The 12,924-nt window shown below is 39.8% G+C and overlaps 1 protein-coding gene across 2 annotated transcripts in view; it reads right to left on the bottom strand.

Moving 5' to 3' along the window:
• cacna1g (calcium channel, voltage-dependent, T type, alpha 1G subunit) overlaps positions 1-12,924 on the bottom strand; it is a 313,071-nt gene that overhangs the window by 85,011 nt on the left and 215,136 nt on the right. The gene's annotated exons all lie outside the window — the stretch shown is intronic.

The following is a 12,924-nucleotide window of genomic DNA, read 5'->3' as shown; positions in this document are numbered from 1 at the left end:
CGTTTCTGAGATTTATTATGAGGAAGGGACTCTCTGGATAAATTATTCCAAGTTGCTCTAAGGAAATATCAAGGCGTCTTCTTTTGCACACCTTTGTCATACTGTCCCAACACCGTAAGATACCCTTCCTTGGAGCTGGACTACCACGGGCCCAGATCCAAGGGAAAAACTAACCCAATCCCTTACCCTAACCCCTAACCCTTAACCCTAACCTGACTCTAACCCTAAATCCTAACCCTAAACCCCCCAACCCTACCCCTAACCCTAAACCCCTAACCCTTACCCTAACCCCAGAGCTGGACTACCACGGACCCAAATCTGGGGAAAAAAACTAACCCTAACCCTTTCCCTAACCCTAACCCCTAACTCAACCCTAACCCTTAACCCTAGCCCTTAACCCTACCCCTAACCCTAAATCCCTAACCCCCAACCCTTAACCTAACCCCGAAGCTGGACTACCACGGACCCAGATCTGGGGTAAAAAACTAACCCTGTCCCTAACCCTGACCCTTACCATAACCCTTAACCCTAACTCAACCCTAACCCTACACTAAACCCTAATCCTTACCCTAACCCCTAACCCTAACCTTACCCCCTAATCCTAGCCCTAACTCAACCCTAACCCTACTCTAACCCTCCCTGGAGCTGGACCACCAGGGGCCCAAATCTGAGGGAAAAAACTAACCCCTAACCCTAACCCCTAACCCTACCCCCCCTAAACTCAAGGATTCGTGTAGGCCATAACCCACAGCAAAACAAGAGCAAAACAACAGCAGCTTCAACTCACTAGAGCCAGTCTCCAAAACAGACCTGTAACTGACAAACCGCACTTTAACTTTAACTTCAATTTGTCGGCATAGCAACCAAGCGTTACATCCAAAAGCAGCTACATTAACAACAACACATAAACAGTTAAAAGAACAACAACAGTCTGAACTAAACACAAAATATCAGATCATTACAATACAATAGAAGACATTTGCACGGGGCACTTTGAGGCCACGGTCCCAGCAGCAGTGGGAGCAGATGGAGCTCAGATGCCCTGCAGTGTCCCCCTCCTCGTCATCCTCCTCCTCCTCTTCCTCACTGCTCCATAGCCCACCGGCATACACTGACTCTGCATTCTGTTAGTACAACACTGACACTGACCTGGTGGCAGTATTTGCGTGAGAAAAAAGCGGGGTTCACTGTTTTAGACGCAAGGTCAAGTAGTTAAAAGAAAAAACGGGGACTAATGGGGAGTTAAAGTTCTGCCGGATTTTATATATTTAGTAAAATGCGTGTTGCCCCAGTGCAGATATATTGTATAAGCAGCTCTCGAGGTCAAAATGTGTAGGCTGCAAGCTGTCTGCATCTAATTATAAACCGTTTACTGTCCAAAAAAGTGCGTGTTAGCGTGATAAGTGCTGTTAGGCTTTACTATCGCAGCAAAACTCCACTTTTCTTCCTAAAAGTTGTGAAAAAGCTCTTATAAACTCATCGTGGTGAGTAATTAGGATGGTCTGAATGCGTAAGTTAAGTGAGGAATAGCTTTGGACCACTGCAAACTGTTTAAAATGAGCTAGTTCTGTTTTTCACGTTGTTACGAAAGTAAAAAAAAAACAGGTACAGCTCGTTTAAAGATTCTGTATGAGGTGTGTGCCCCTGCTGGTTGGAAACAGCACTGCAGTCGGTTTCAAATTCATTTTTTTCTGATTTGATTATCTGTAAATTGGGCCTTTCGTCACATAAAACGTTTAATTAATAAAAATATGTATTTGAACTGGGGAACATCTGGATTTTTTTAAATGAAAAAAATACTGTATATAGAATCTCATTGTTTATTCTATTTTATTTAATTGTATAAAAATAAATATAATGGAATAAATAAATAAATGTGCATGTTTTTTTTTTTTTTTTTTTTATAGTGACAAAAACACCGGTGACAAATGTTGACATCTTTTAACCTTTGTGTACACTCAGAGCACTTTAAACCAAGAAAGTATTCACACTCTTACTCATACGTCAGAGTTCACAGACCCTGGAGGAAGTGTCTTGCCCAAGGACACATAGGGTCCATTGCTCACTCCACTCCTAGTAATGTGAAAGAACCCTCAGCACATATGTCAACTTCATCATAAATGTACGTATAAACCCTCCATGTTTACCTTGAAATGAGGGCAAAACATGTATTACACTGCTTAATAGACTTGAGATTTATAGCCAGTCTAAATAATCATAATTAAAGTGCATATGACAGGTTTTCATGGTTTTTTTTTCTAATTCTGACTTGGTTTGATTGGATAGTTCCTGTGTTCAATATTTATCATAGTTTTACATCAGTTAAGTCTAAGTTGTTTTAGATCAATCTTTTCTTTAAAGGACAGATATTACTCAACATTAATTCTGTGAGCGTTAAATCATGTTATAATAATGTTACCTCCTTAAAAACATATCTGGAGTTGTGTTTTGTTTCATTCACACATGTTTGAGTAACACTTTATCATTAGTCTGTTTACGTCTCCAGTTCAAAATGCTCCGTTCCACCTTGTGATGTCATGCAGTGGTCATTTTCAAGTTAACAGCTACTTTTACCTTTTGTCAGCAGAGATGAGCAGTTCCAGGGCTGAAATCATCCAAATGATTCTAGTGAAGGTGTGTGGAGTTTGAAAACAGAATGGAGCACTTCCTGTATTACCACATGATGACATCACAAGGTGGAACAAAGTCTGTATAATCCCTCAGTCGTCCAGGTCTGATCCATAGCAAAAGTCGAAGTTAAACTGTAAACAACTATTGTCTCCAGTTTTAGCCTTAATGGCCCTATTCAACCTTTAATGGCCCTACTACTGTTCTCTTTTGTTTCTTTTGTTTGCTTTGGGTCTGAGGATGGAATTATAAAACTCTATAATTCCATCCTCTGACGACTTCACTCCTACAACCATTTAACTTCGGCTTTGGCTAAATTGGAACAGAGTGTTTTCCGTTTGAGAGGAACACGTGTGAATGAAACAAAACACAACTCCAGGTCTGTTTGTGATGAGGAAACATTATAACATAGATCAGAAAATAGTGTAATATGGACAATTTCTTCTTCAAGTTGTTACGTTTAATGTCTTGCCTGGTGTTAGCGTAAAACCAGCTAGCGTGACTATATAATTAGCATCACCATTGGCCACATCCAAAGTCTACTATGGGCTTTTCTACGCACAAATCAATAGTGATGGAGATACATGGAGGTGAGCTACCCGCAGCCTGTCCGTCCCCGTGTTTGTGAGCTGACAGCCGACTGAAGGCCTGGTCAATAGCGCATTACACTGGACAGGAGGATATAAGCCGAAGGGGCAGGAGATCGATGACCTGATCGGATAAAAATGAGCTTTTGTTTCTCACTGGTTTGGGTCAAAGCGGGGAAAAACAAGAGCTGGAGCATAGACTGTATAAAGAAGTGGACTAAGCGAGTGTGATGACCCTTAGCTCATCGAGGCTAACGGTTATAGGAGCGAATCTGGATCCAAGCTGAATATTAGGAATTCCGACGACGAGTATCATAGCAACCAAAGAGCCAATCCAGAGCCAGGATGTTGAAAGTTTTTCCCCGTCTTTTCTCGGCTGCGCTGTTGGTTTTAGCAGAGAGCAGGCGCTTAGCAACACTGTCACTCCAACTTGTTGCTAACGCTAGCGGCAGCAACTACGGGGAAAGACGGCACCTGATTTGTCTGTTATTATTGTTCATATCTTAAGTTACAAACACAATAGTGAAATAATGTGAATTGGAGTCAGGGTCGATGGAGCCGGAAGTGCGTCCATGATCACTTCCTATTTGGAATGTCACGGCTAGCAGGTTAGCTATGTACATTTATATATACAGTCTATGAGCTGGACTAAGATATAGAGGGTGTAGTACCAGTGAGAGGCTGTAGAGGGAGCTATGGCTATGATTCTGGTAGATTTTGGTAGAGTCACTGTTTAAAAAAAAAAGATACTGCAGCACACCAACCGCTAAAACATGATCGAAAAAGCCCAATTTGAGCAAACAAGCGTGAATAATGTCCATGTCACTGTGTCTGGCACTAGGGACTTTGCAATAGTGGTAATTTCTGTGTGTTTTCAGGTTCAGACATTTGCTTTAGACTCTCCAAAATGGTTGCCTGGGATCCAGAATATACAATTTTCTTTAATACTTAATGAAGATGTGAGTCTGGTGAATCTCCATGTTTTCAAATGAGTGTGATTGACAGGTGGATTCGCCAATTAGGGACACACATCGTCCGCTGTATTGGGAAAAATAAAGGAAAAATGCATTTGTAAATCATAGGTAACCAATGTGCTGAAAAAAAAAACAGATTTGATCACATCTGACCCGGCTTGAGATGCAATGGAGGACGTGGAGACCAGACTGATATCAATCTGTATGAAAAAAAAAACAGAGATATCATTGTGGATTTGCCAGGCAACCAAAATGGCCAATTGTTACATTAAATAAGGTTGTGAACTAAAACTGGGATTTTTGGCACTCTTGGCTCACTACTGTTCCTTGGCACAATGGTAGAACATCAATAATATAGTGGAAGCCAGCACTGGAAACAAAACAGAACAGAAAAGGCTTTTTTTTCCCCTGGATACGATGAGGAGAGAGAGAAAAAAAAAAAGAATGTTAGCGAAACCCAAACATTCCCTGGTATGTTAATGTAAGCGCAGTTGTAACTAATGTGATTTGACAGCAGAAATGCTTTGAACAAGTCTGTAGATGATTTATGAGCTTAAAAATGGCGAAGGGTCTCTACCTCTGACGTAACAATCCTGGGAAATTTCAAACGGGTGTAAAGATTGTATTTAAGATTGTTGATAGCGTCATGGAAAACCAGTCTGTTGCGCTTAAGTATGTGCATGGTTACCTCAAAATTGCATTCCTCATTTGCACATTAAAAGTACTAGTACATATAACTATTTGTACTGTGTATCTGACTCTTATTTTACTGTAAAGTACACATTTTGCGACATGACGTCTTTAAGAAGTTTCAGTTTATTGTTGTTCGTCAGACAAATGAGCGGTTTTGGAGTCTCCAGCTCCAATCACACCTGTGACTGTTTTGCATATGAAACAGCAGACCTGCCTCTCCACTTCTCCCCGTTCTCCCTTTAATGCTCCTATATTGTGCTAAACAGGTTTTTGATGTTAAATCCATATTATAAAGTTGTTTCCTAATCTAAAAACTATGGATGTGAGTATTTTTTTTGAGTCAATGTTGATATCTGTCTTGCTGTTGCGGCCGATAACCGATTTTTGCCGATATCATGCCTTTGAAAGCTATAGTAAGGACCAAATCTATGCTAAAAGTTCTACACAAAACAGACTCTGGTGAGCTTTAAATCATGTTATAATGTTGTTACCTCCTCAAAAACATTACTGACGCTTTATAAAGTGTCTTTTTCACTTCAGCTCAGAATCAGAAGACTTTTATCGCCATTGTCAGTGAACAAAACTCACAAACTAGGAACTTTCTCGGTGATAAAGTGCAACATAAAACACTGAATAAGTACAAATAAGGGCGTGCATAAAGTAAAAAAAAAAAAAGATATGCTTAAAAATAAAATAGTCTTAGAGGTAGATATATACAACAACATCGGAACAACAGTGAAAATATCACTTATTAACGTGACCGGTATTATAAAGTGTCCAGTGTAGTACAGATATTCTAAAGCGTCAGTTGGTACAGATGCAGTTTATACTATCACTTTGTTAGCGTGTTAGCGTGTTAGCCTGTGCATACATCATGGCACATTGTCTGTAGACGTCCTCGTCATCTGACAGTTCATCCATAATAAAAACATCTAAAATATCTGCATTTGTTCCATGCAGTCAGGTCATTACCACACAATACAAACTGAGGAAACTTTACACATTTATCATCTTTAGTTCTACAGATCATTATTACACTTGATTATCGGTAACAAACAAAAGCACCATTGTGTCAAGACTCAAGACTTCTTTTTTTTTAAGTTCTACAATCTCTGACATCTTCATCTAACCTGTTCCACACCAGAATGTGCAGAAAAAAAATACTTCTCCATGATCATCTCCTCTAGATCACTGTTGGTTTCACTTATAACAAACTCTCATCAATAATTATCGTGATATAATCGTTAATCGCATTTATTTTGGCCGTGATAATCGTGACACCAAACTGCGATAACGTCCCATGCCTAATCACGTAGTCATTTTGGTGCAAATCACAAAAAATCTGCTACTCGCTCGTGTGATCCGCAGTCGTCATCGGAGGCGCAGACGGCTCCACGGCGTTTTGTTTGGACGATGTTTATGGCGACGTCAGCTCCCGTCGGGCATCGCAGTTTTCTAACGCGGAAATCAGCGGACATGTTTCTTTTATTAAGTCATTTTAGATGAATATTGTGACTTAAAATGTGCAAATTCTAACAGAATAATCCACAGGTGTCATAAACTACAGAGCAGAAACAAGCACAATGTCGACTTTAAAGAAGTCTCTGATGTAGTGAGAGGACGGCCCACGCTGCGGCACTTTTAAAATTACATCTGACACGGGCGAAGGAGGACGAGGAGCTTCTGTTTCCGATCTGCTGCCTCAGCCGGCATCTGCAACGTGTCTTTGTGTTTTTTACTTTCTTTTTTGGATGTGGTTTACAAAAGAAGAAAGTAAGAAAAAGAGAGAGATAGAGAAAAATGTGATGAGCAACACCTGCTTGTATTGTTCCCTCAGTGGAAAGGGAACAACAAGTAGGACACTACATGCAGGAAAGAGGGAGGGTAATTATGAGAAGTGTGGAAGAGAGGGAGAGGAGGAGGGAGGAAGAAGAGAAAGAGGCAGGGGAGGAGGAGGGAGGAGAGACAGGGGGAGAAGAAATGGGAGAAAGGAAGGAGGAGAAGGGGGGGAGAACAGGGACTAGGTAGGGGGAGAGGAAGGAGAGAGATAAGAGGAGGGAAGAGCGAGTAAAAGGAAGAGGAGGAGAGAGAAAGGGAGACAAGAAAAGACAGATGAGGGAGAAAAGAAAGGGGATGAACGAGAGGAGGGAGGAGAAACAGTAGAGCGTGAGGAGGATGGAGGGAGGAGAGAGAGGAGGAAGAGAAAGAGGAGGGCTGAGGGAGTCGAGGGTGGGAGAAGAAAGGAGAAAGAAGAGAAAGGGGAAGGGGGAGATAGGAGAGAAGGGGAAAAGAGAGAAGGAGAAAAGAAATGGGAGAATGGAGAAATGAGAGAAGGGAGAGAGAGGAAAGAGGAGAGAGAGAGTGTAGGGAGGATGGTGTAGAGATGGAGGGAGCGGAAAGAGTGGAAAGAGGAGAGAGGGAGAAGAAAAGGAGGAGAAAGAGAAGAGAGAGGGGAGAGAAGGGGAGAAGAGAGAGAGGAGGGTGGAGAGAGAAAAAGGAAGAGGAGGAGGAGAGAGAGAGGAAGACAAGAAGGGAGAGAGGAGGCAGAAGAGGAGGGAGAAGAGCGGTGGAGAGAGGAGGAAGGAGAGAGGAAAGAGGGAAGGGGGGTGGTGGAGAGATGGAGGGAGGAAAAAAAGGAGGAGAAAGAGAAGAGAGAGGGGACAGAAAGGAGACGAGGGAGGAGAGAGGGAGAAAAGAAAGGGGAGAAAGAAGAGACGAGGGAGGAGAGAGGGAAAGAGAAGAGCAAAAGGAGAGAAGCAGGAAGCAGAAGCATTACAAACACCTGGCTGCAGGGGCGGAGCTTAAAGTGTGGATACCTGTTCAACCAATCACATTGTCCTTTATACCTCTAGACTCCGCCCCCCCTGCTCCTCTTGCCCTCTTTTCTTTCTTTTCTTTACCCTCCAGATACTTCCCAGTTTAGCAGCTCGATTTGAAATGCAGTTGTGGGCGGAGTTCTGATGTTTTTAGTCTCCAGCGTTGGACATAAAGCTGGCCCCTCCCCCTGTCTCCTCCTCTTTTCCTCTTTTCTCCTGGGCTGGCCGGGTGTGATGATGGCGGTATGGGGTGATGGATGGGTGCGGAGGTGGGCGCGCGTGTCCCGCTAAACAAAGCCCATGCATCAGGGTGTCAGGACTACACACACACACACACGCTCCTACGGCGTCATCAATATCCCTAATGAGGAGACGCCACCTGCGGGGACGTGACGGACATTTATGCACCGTATGAGTGTCTATGGGAAATACTGTATGTTTACATTATGAACTTTTACTGTTTACTTAAAGCTCCTCTATTACGCAAAAAACTGATTTGTGATCTTTAGTAGGCGTGTGCAGAAATGTTGAAATATTGACATATCGTATCGTTTCATTTAATAACACAGTATTGATATCGTGGGCTGCTGTATCGATACATCGCCGAGAGTATTTTTGTGTATATTTTACCTAATTATTCTGTCACTGCGCTACATTTGTGTGTTTTTTTTAGAGGAAAGAGTCTCATTTATGCAGAACATTTGACATTTGATTCAATGTTTTGATGATTAACTTTTATTTCATAGTAACTTTTAGTATCACAGTTGTGTTTTTCTAAATATGTCGTGATCCTTCAGAGTCGTTAAACTGCACATGTCCCTGTGTAAATGTAAATGTGGAGCTCGTATAAACTGTGGATGAGTAACACTGACACATGGAACAGTCTGATGTGTTTTTCTAGTTGATAAAATGCACAAAATAAAATGCACTGATGTGTTCATTCATCAAATTCAAATAGAAGATTTAAAAAATTAAAAATGTTTATGAATTTTTGGTGAAAATGGGGTTGATCATTAAGTGGCCCGAAAGTGTTTATTTTTCATTGAATCACATTGAACTGATTTGAAATATATCGTCTCGTATTGTATCGAATCAGCAGTGGCACAGTATCGAGATCGTATCGTATCGTGGCCTATGTATCGAGGTCTGTATCGGCAACTTCTTAATGATACCCAGCCCTATCTTTAAATCATGTTATAATGTTGTTACCTCGTCAAAAACAGACCTGGAGTTGTGTTTTGTTTCATTCACACATGTTTGAGTAACACTTCATTATTAGTCTGTAACATCTCCAAAGCTCAAAATGCTCTGTTCCACCTTGTGATGACATGAAGTGGTAGTTTTCAAGTTAACAGCTACATTTCATCTTTTGTTCAATAGAGAATTGATTAGGTAACAACATTATAATTTATTTATTTATTTATTTAGAAAAGGGACAGTGCATATTAATGAACATAAGATACATATGTAAGTATGCGAGATTTTAGCCACAGGCTAATTTCCATCTGTTGTCCCTGGACAGGTTGATGGTCACATTTAACATAAAATACCAGATAAACAAAATACAGTCAAATACATACAGGGCAGGACAGAAGCCATGTCAAAAACCTAAACTCAGGAGGGTTACTACAACTTTTAAAGTGCTGTGTGTATTGCACAGGTCCTAAAGTGCTGTGTGTATTGCATAAGTTCTAAAGTGCTGTGTGTATTGCACGAGTTTTATAGTGCTGTGAGTATTGCACATAACCTAAAGTGCAAGGTGTATAATGACTTATCGCTCACAAGAACCCATTTTCTACAATATAGGACCTTTAAAGATGCTGTGTAACTTTTCTGGAGAGTTTTTCTCCACTGTGAAATTGAAAAAATCCACATTATGGCATTAAACGTCTTGCATTTATTCAATAACAGGTGTTTATATTGAGAAAAGCAAAACAAAACAAAAAACAAACAAACATGCATACTGTAAGCGGGATCACCTCTTCACAGATCTGACATGTAACTTGCCCAAGGTGTTGTCTCAATGGAAACGGACACATTCAGGTTAAGCTACACTATATTATTGGGAAAATTTGACCTCTGCATTTGACCCATCTTTCAATCCAGATTTTGAGCTAGGCTTGGTCAGAACAACTTTAGCTGAACCAATTGTGCATGTTTTTTTACGTTTAAAGCCACACTACGGAACATCCCAGCTATATATCAATGACAAATCAGTGGAGACAGTATATGGTGAAACCCTGCAACAGCAACGCAATCCAAAATGAAACAAGCAGCAAGAAATATGACATTTGTGCAGTGATGTTTGTCCAAATCACGACCCTCCGCTACTCCGCCAGTTAAGCTAGCTCCTGTATTTGACTGCATTGCCAGATTAGCCTGAGGGACTAGCGTGTGTTATTGTAGCTTGTAAATAAATGGGGATTGATTTGACACATTTACTGAGCGTGTGTAGAGATGAACCCTCAGTGCACCGCACCGCCACAGGGCAAAACACAGACACGCTCATATTTAATTCAAACTCCCACAGTGCAATGGGGTGACAGGGGCAACGAGACGCGTTTGCAGCTAACGCATGAGCTTTTAGACAGCAAAAGTACGGCTGCGTTCCAAATGGGGCAGAAAGGAGGTTTGAGGATAAAATATAGGCCTGCAAAACGTGAGCAAGACTGGATTTTTGTGAAACCTATGAAAATTTTGTCATATATAAATAAAGAGATGGTATTGCCGGGGGGTTCTGTATTTGTGGCTATGGCGGAATGTGCAGCAGTTGGTGACACAATGCACACGTTAGCAAATGCATTTTCAGCAACCAGTGATAAATACGAGCGTTCAAGGTCCCGTTTAGGAGAGAGTGACAAACTCAAAAAATTTTGGCTAATGCTAGCTAGCTTTTGACTCTGGATTTGTTTAAAAGCACAAATCAGCTCACTTTGTTGTAGTTCTAGCTAAGTTCTTTATGGTCAGATTGTGTTAAAACAAAGCTCAGATTAAAGTCTAATTTGAGTAACAGATCTTTAGACAGAGCAGTGCCTCTAGATAGCTTCACCACCCAGGGAATGTTGATGACATAAGCCGCAAAGAATCAATAGTATACTTTTTTTTTGTACCCACAATGAAAAAAATAAATAAAATAATAATAATAATAAAATAAAATACAATTAAATTATAAAATAAAAATAAAAAAATAAAAAAATAAAATATTAAATTAAATTAAATTAAATTAAATTATAAAATAAAAATAAAACAAAACAAAATCTGTAAGTGTAATGTTGGTAATAGCGGTGTTTGTGAGTTTTTGTGTATTTTGTGTACTGTGTTTTTCTGCAATCACCTACAGAAATAAAGATGCAACACAAAAATACATACGCCATGTTCACTACATTTTCTCGGAGAACCTTTAAAGGGGTATTCACATTTGCAACTACACTACATCAAAATTGGAACTGAATTAGAACTCATTTCGGCATTAATCCTGCGCTACACCAGGAATAAACCAGGTCTAGAACAAAACTAAACCAAGTCTACTGAACAACTCAACTAAACAAAAACCAGGACCCAGAAAGTGAAAGTGTGAACCAGTGGTGGAACGCAACGAAGTAAAAGTAGTAATATGCTGTATTTAAGTACACATTTTAGGTATATGTACATAACTTAGGTCAATTTAAAAGTGGATAGCAAAAGGCAAAGTTTAGTAGTAAACAGTAAACAGCTATTGTTTACAGTTTCAGTCTTAATGACGCTATTCAACCTTTAATGGCCCTCCTATTGTTCTCTTTTGTTTCTTTTGCTATGAATCAGACCTGGACGATTGAGGAATTACACAGACTTAAAAGCGGATACTTTTTACTTTTACAGGCAGGTATATATACTTTCTACTACACGACATTTTTGAACAGGACTGAAAAGTAAAAGTATTTTTCATTACAGTTTGAGACCTGCTGAAAAGTCTGAGGGCTTTACTTTGAACACATTCATAGTTTGAAAAACAAAAACAGATCGGAAAAAAAAGACTGATTCAAATCACAACATTTGAACCTTTATTAAATCTCCAAGTCTGTGCAAAACACTTTTACTTTTTACTCTTTAACTACATTTTTAAACGGGTACTTTAATATTTTAAGGAGATTTTTTTCACATGGTACTTTTACTTGAGTTTTGTTTGTTTTTTTCTTGAGTACTTCTTCCTCCACTGGAACACACACATAAAAAGATTGAATTACTTGAATTAGATCACCTCAATGTTTATAAGCATTTTTCACACCATCGTTACTAAAATGCTAACGCTAACTATTAAGCTAACAGTGCCCCAGCCTCACTTCCAGATCGGGGATGATAAAATTGCTTTAAAATTACGCAACAGACAGTACACAATGGTCTTATTTTGACCCTTAGTGCTGCCTATACAATATATCTGCACTGGAATGAGACAAATTTCGCTTTTATTTGCTGAAAATAATCGGTTACAGCCGCTTTAACACTGTTGCGTTCCAATTAGCCGGGCTGGAAAATCATGCCAGTTTGAGTAAAATGCGTGGGCAGGTTATCCAGGTACAAGGCGAGGTGATTTGAGGAAGCTTGGCTCTCTCCTCAGCTGACTCTGCATCTAACGAGCATCATGCCAATGTAGCCCAATCATTTTAGCCTGCTTGTTAAGTTCTGGTCCAAAAGGAGAGAGCGTAGAATTTTACTATACCGAGTTTTACACCGTGTTTGGTCAGTGCTACGGCAATTGTATTTTACAGCAGGCACTTCAAACGTTCGTGTGCATGGGTGAATAAAAGTCAAATTGGGGTTTAATAAGAAAACAGAGCAGCTGATAGAAACAGAAAAGGTGGAAATATGGCAGTACCAGCAGCAGCTCATGGAAGTACAGAAGATATTTTACTTTAAGATGAGGTATTATACTTCTACCACGTGTTGACTGCGTAGGTTTTGTTGTTTTAACCTCCTGAGACCCGAGCTCTCGCAAGACTTTATTTGCAAAAACTATTAAGTGCCTGAACACACACATTTTTTCTGAGTGTAAAAAAACGAAATGAGAAACAATTGTACCTCTAGGAACACTGTGTCTCATTTGAAGTGATACTGACAGGTGCAGGAAAACATATGCCTTTAAATAAAAAATAAAAATTAAAAAAAAAATAATAATAATAATGATAAATAAATAAAATAAAAAATAAAATAAAATAAAATAAAAATACATTAAAATAAAAAAATAAATAT

This window comes from Periophthalmus magnuspinnatus, chromosome 19 (assembly GCF_009829125.3).
Source record: "Periophthalmus magnuspinnatus isolate fPerMag1 chromosome 19, fPerMag1.2.pri, whole genome shotgun sequence".
NCBI lineage: Eukaryota > Metazoa > Chordata > Actinopteri > Gobiiformes > Gobiidae > Periophthalmus > Periophthalmus magnuspinnatus.
The sequence above is the reverse complement of the archived record's forward strand: the minus strand, read 5'-3'. Positions and strand labels throughout refer to the sequence as shown.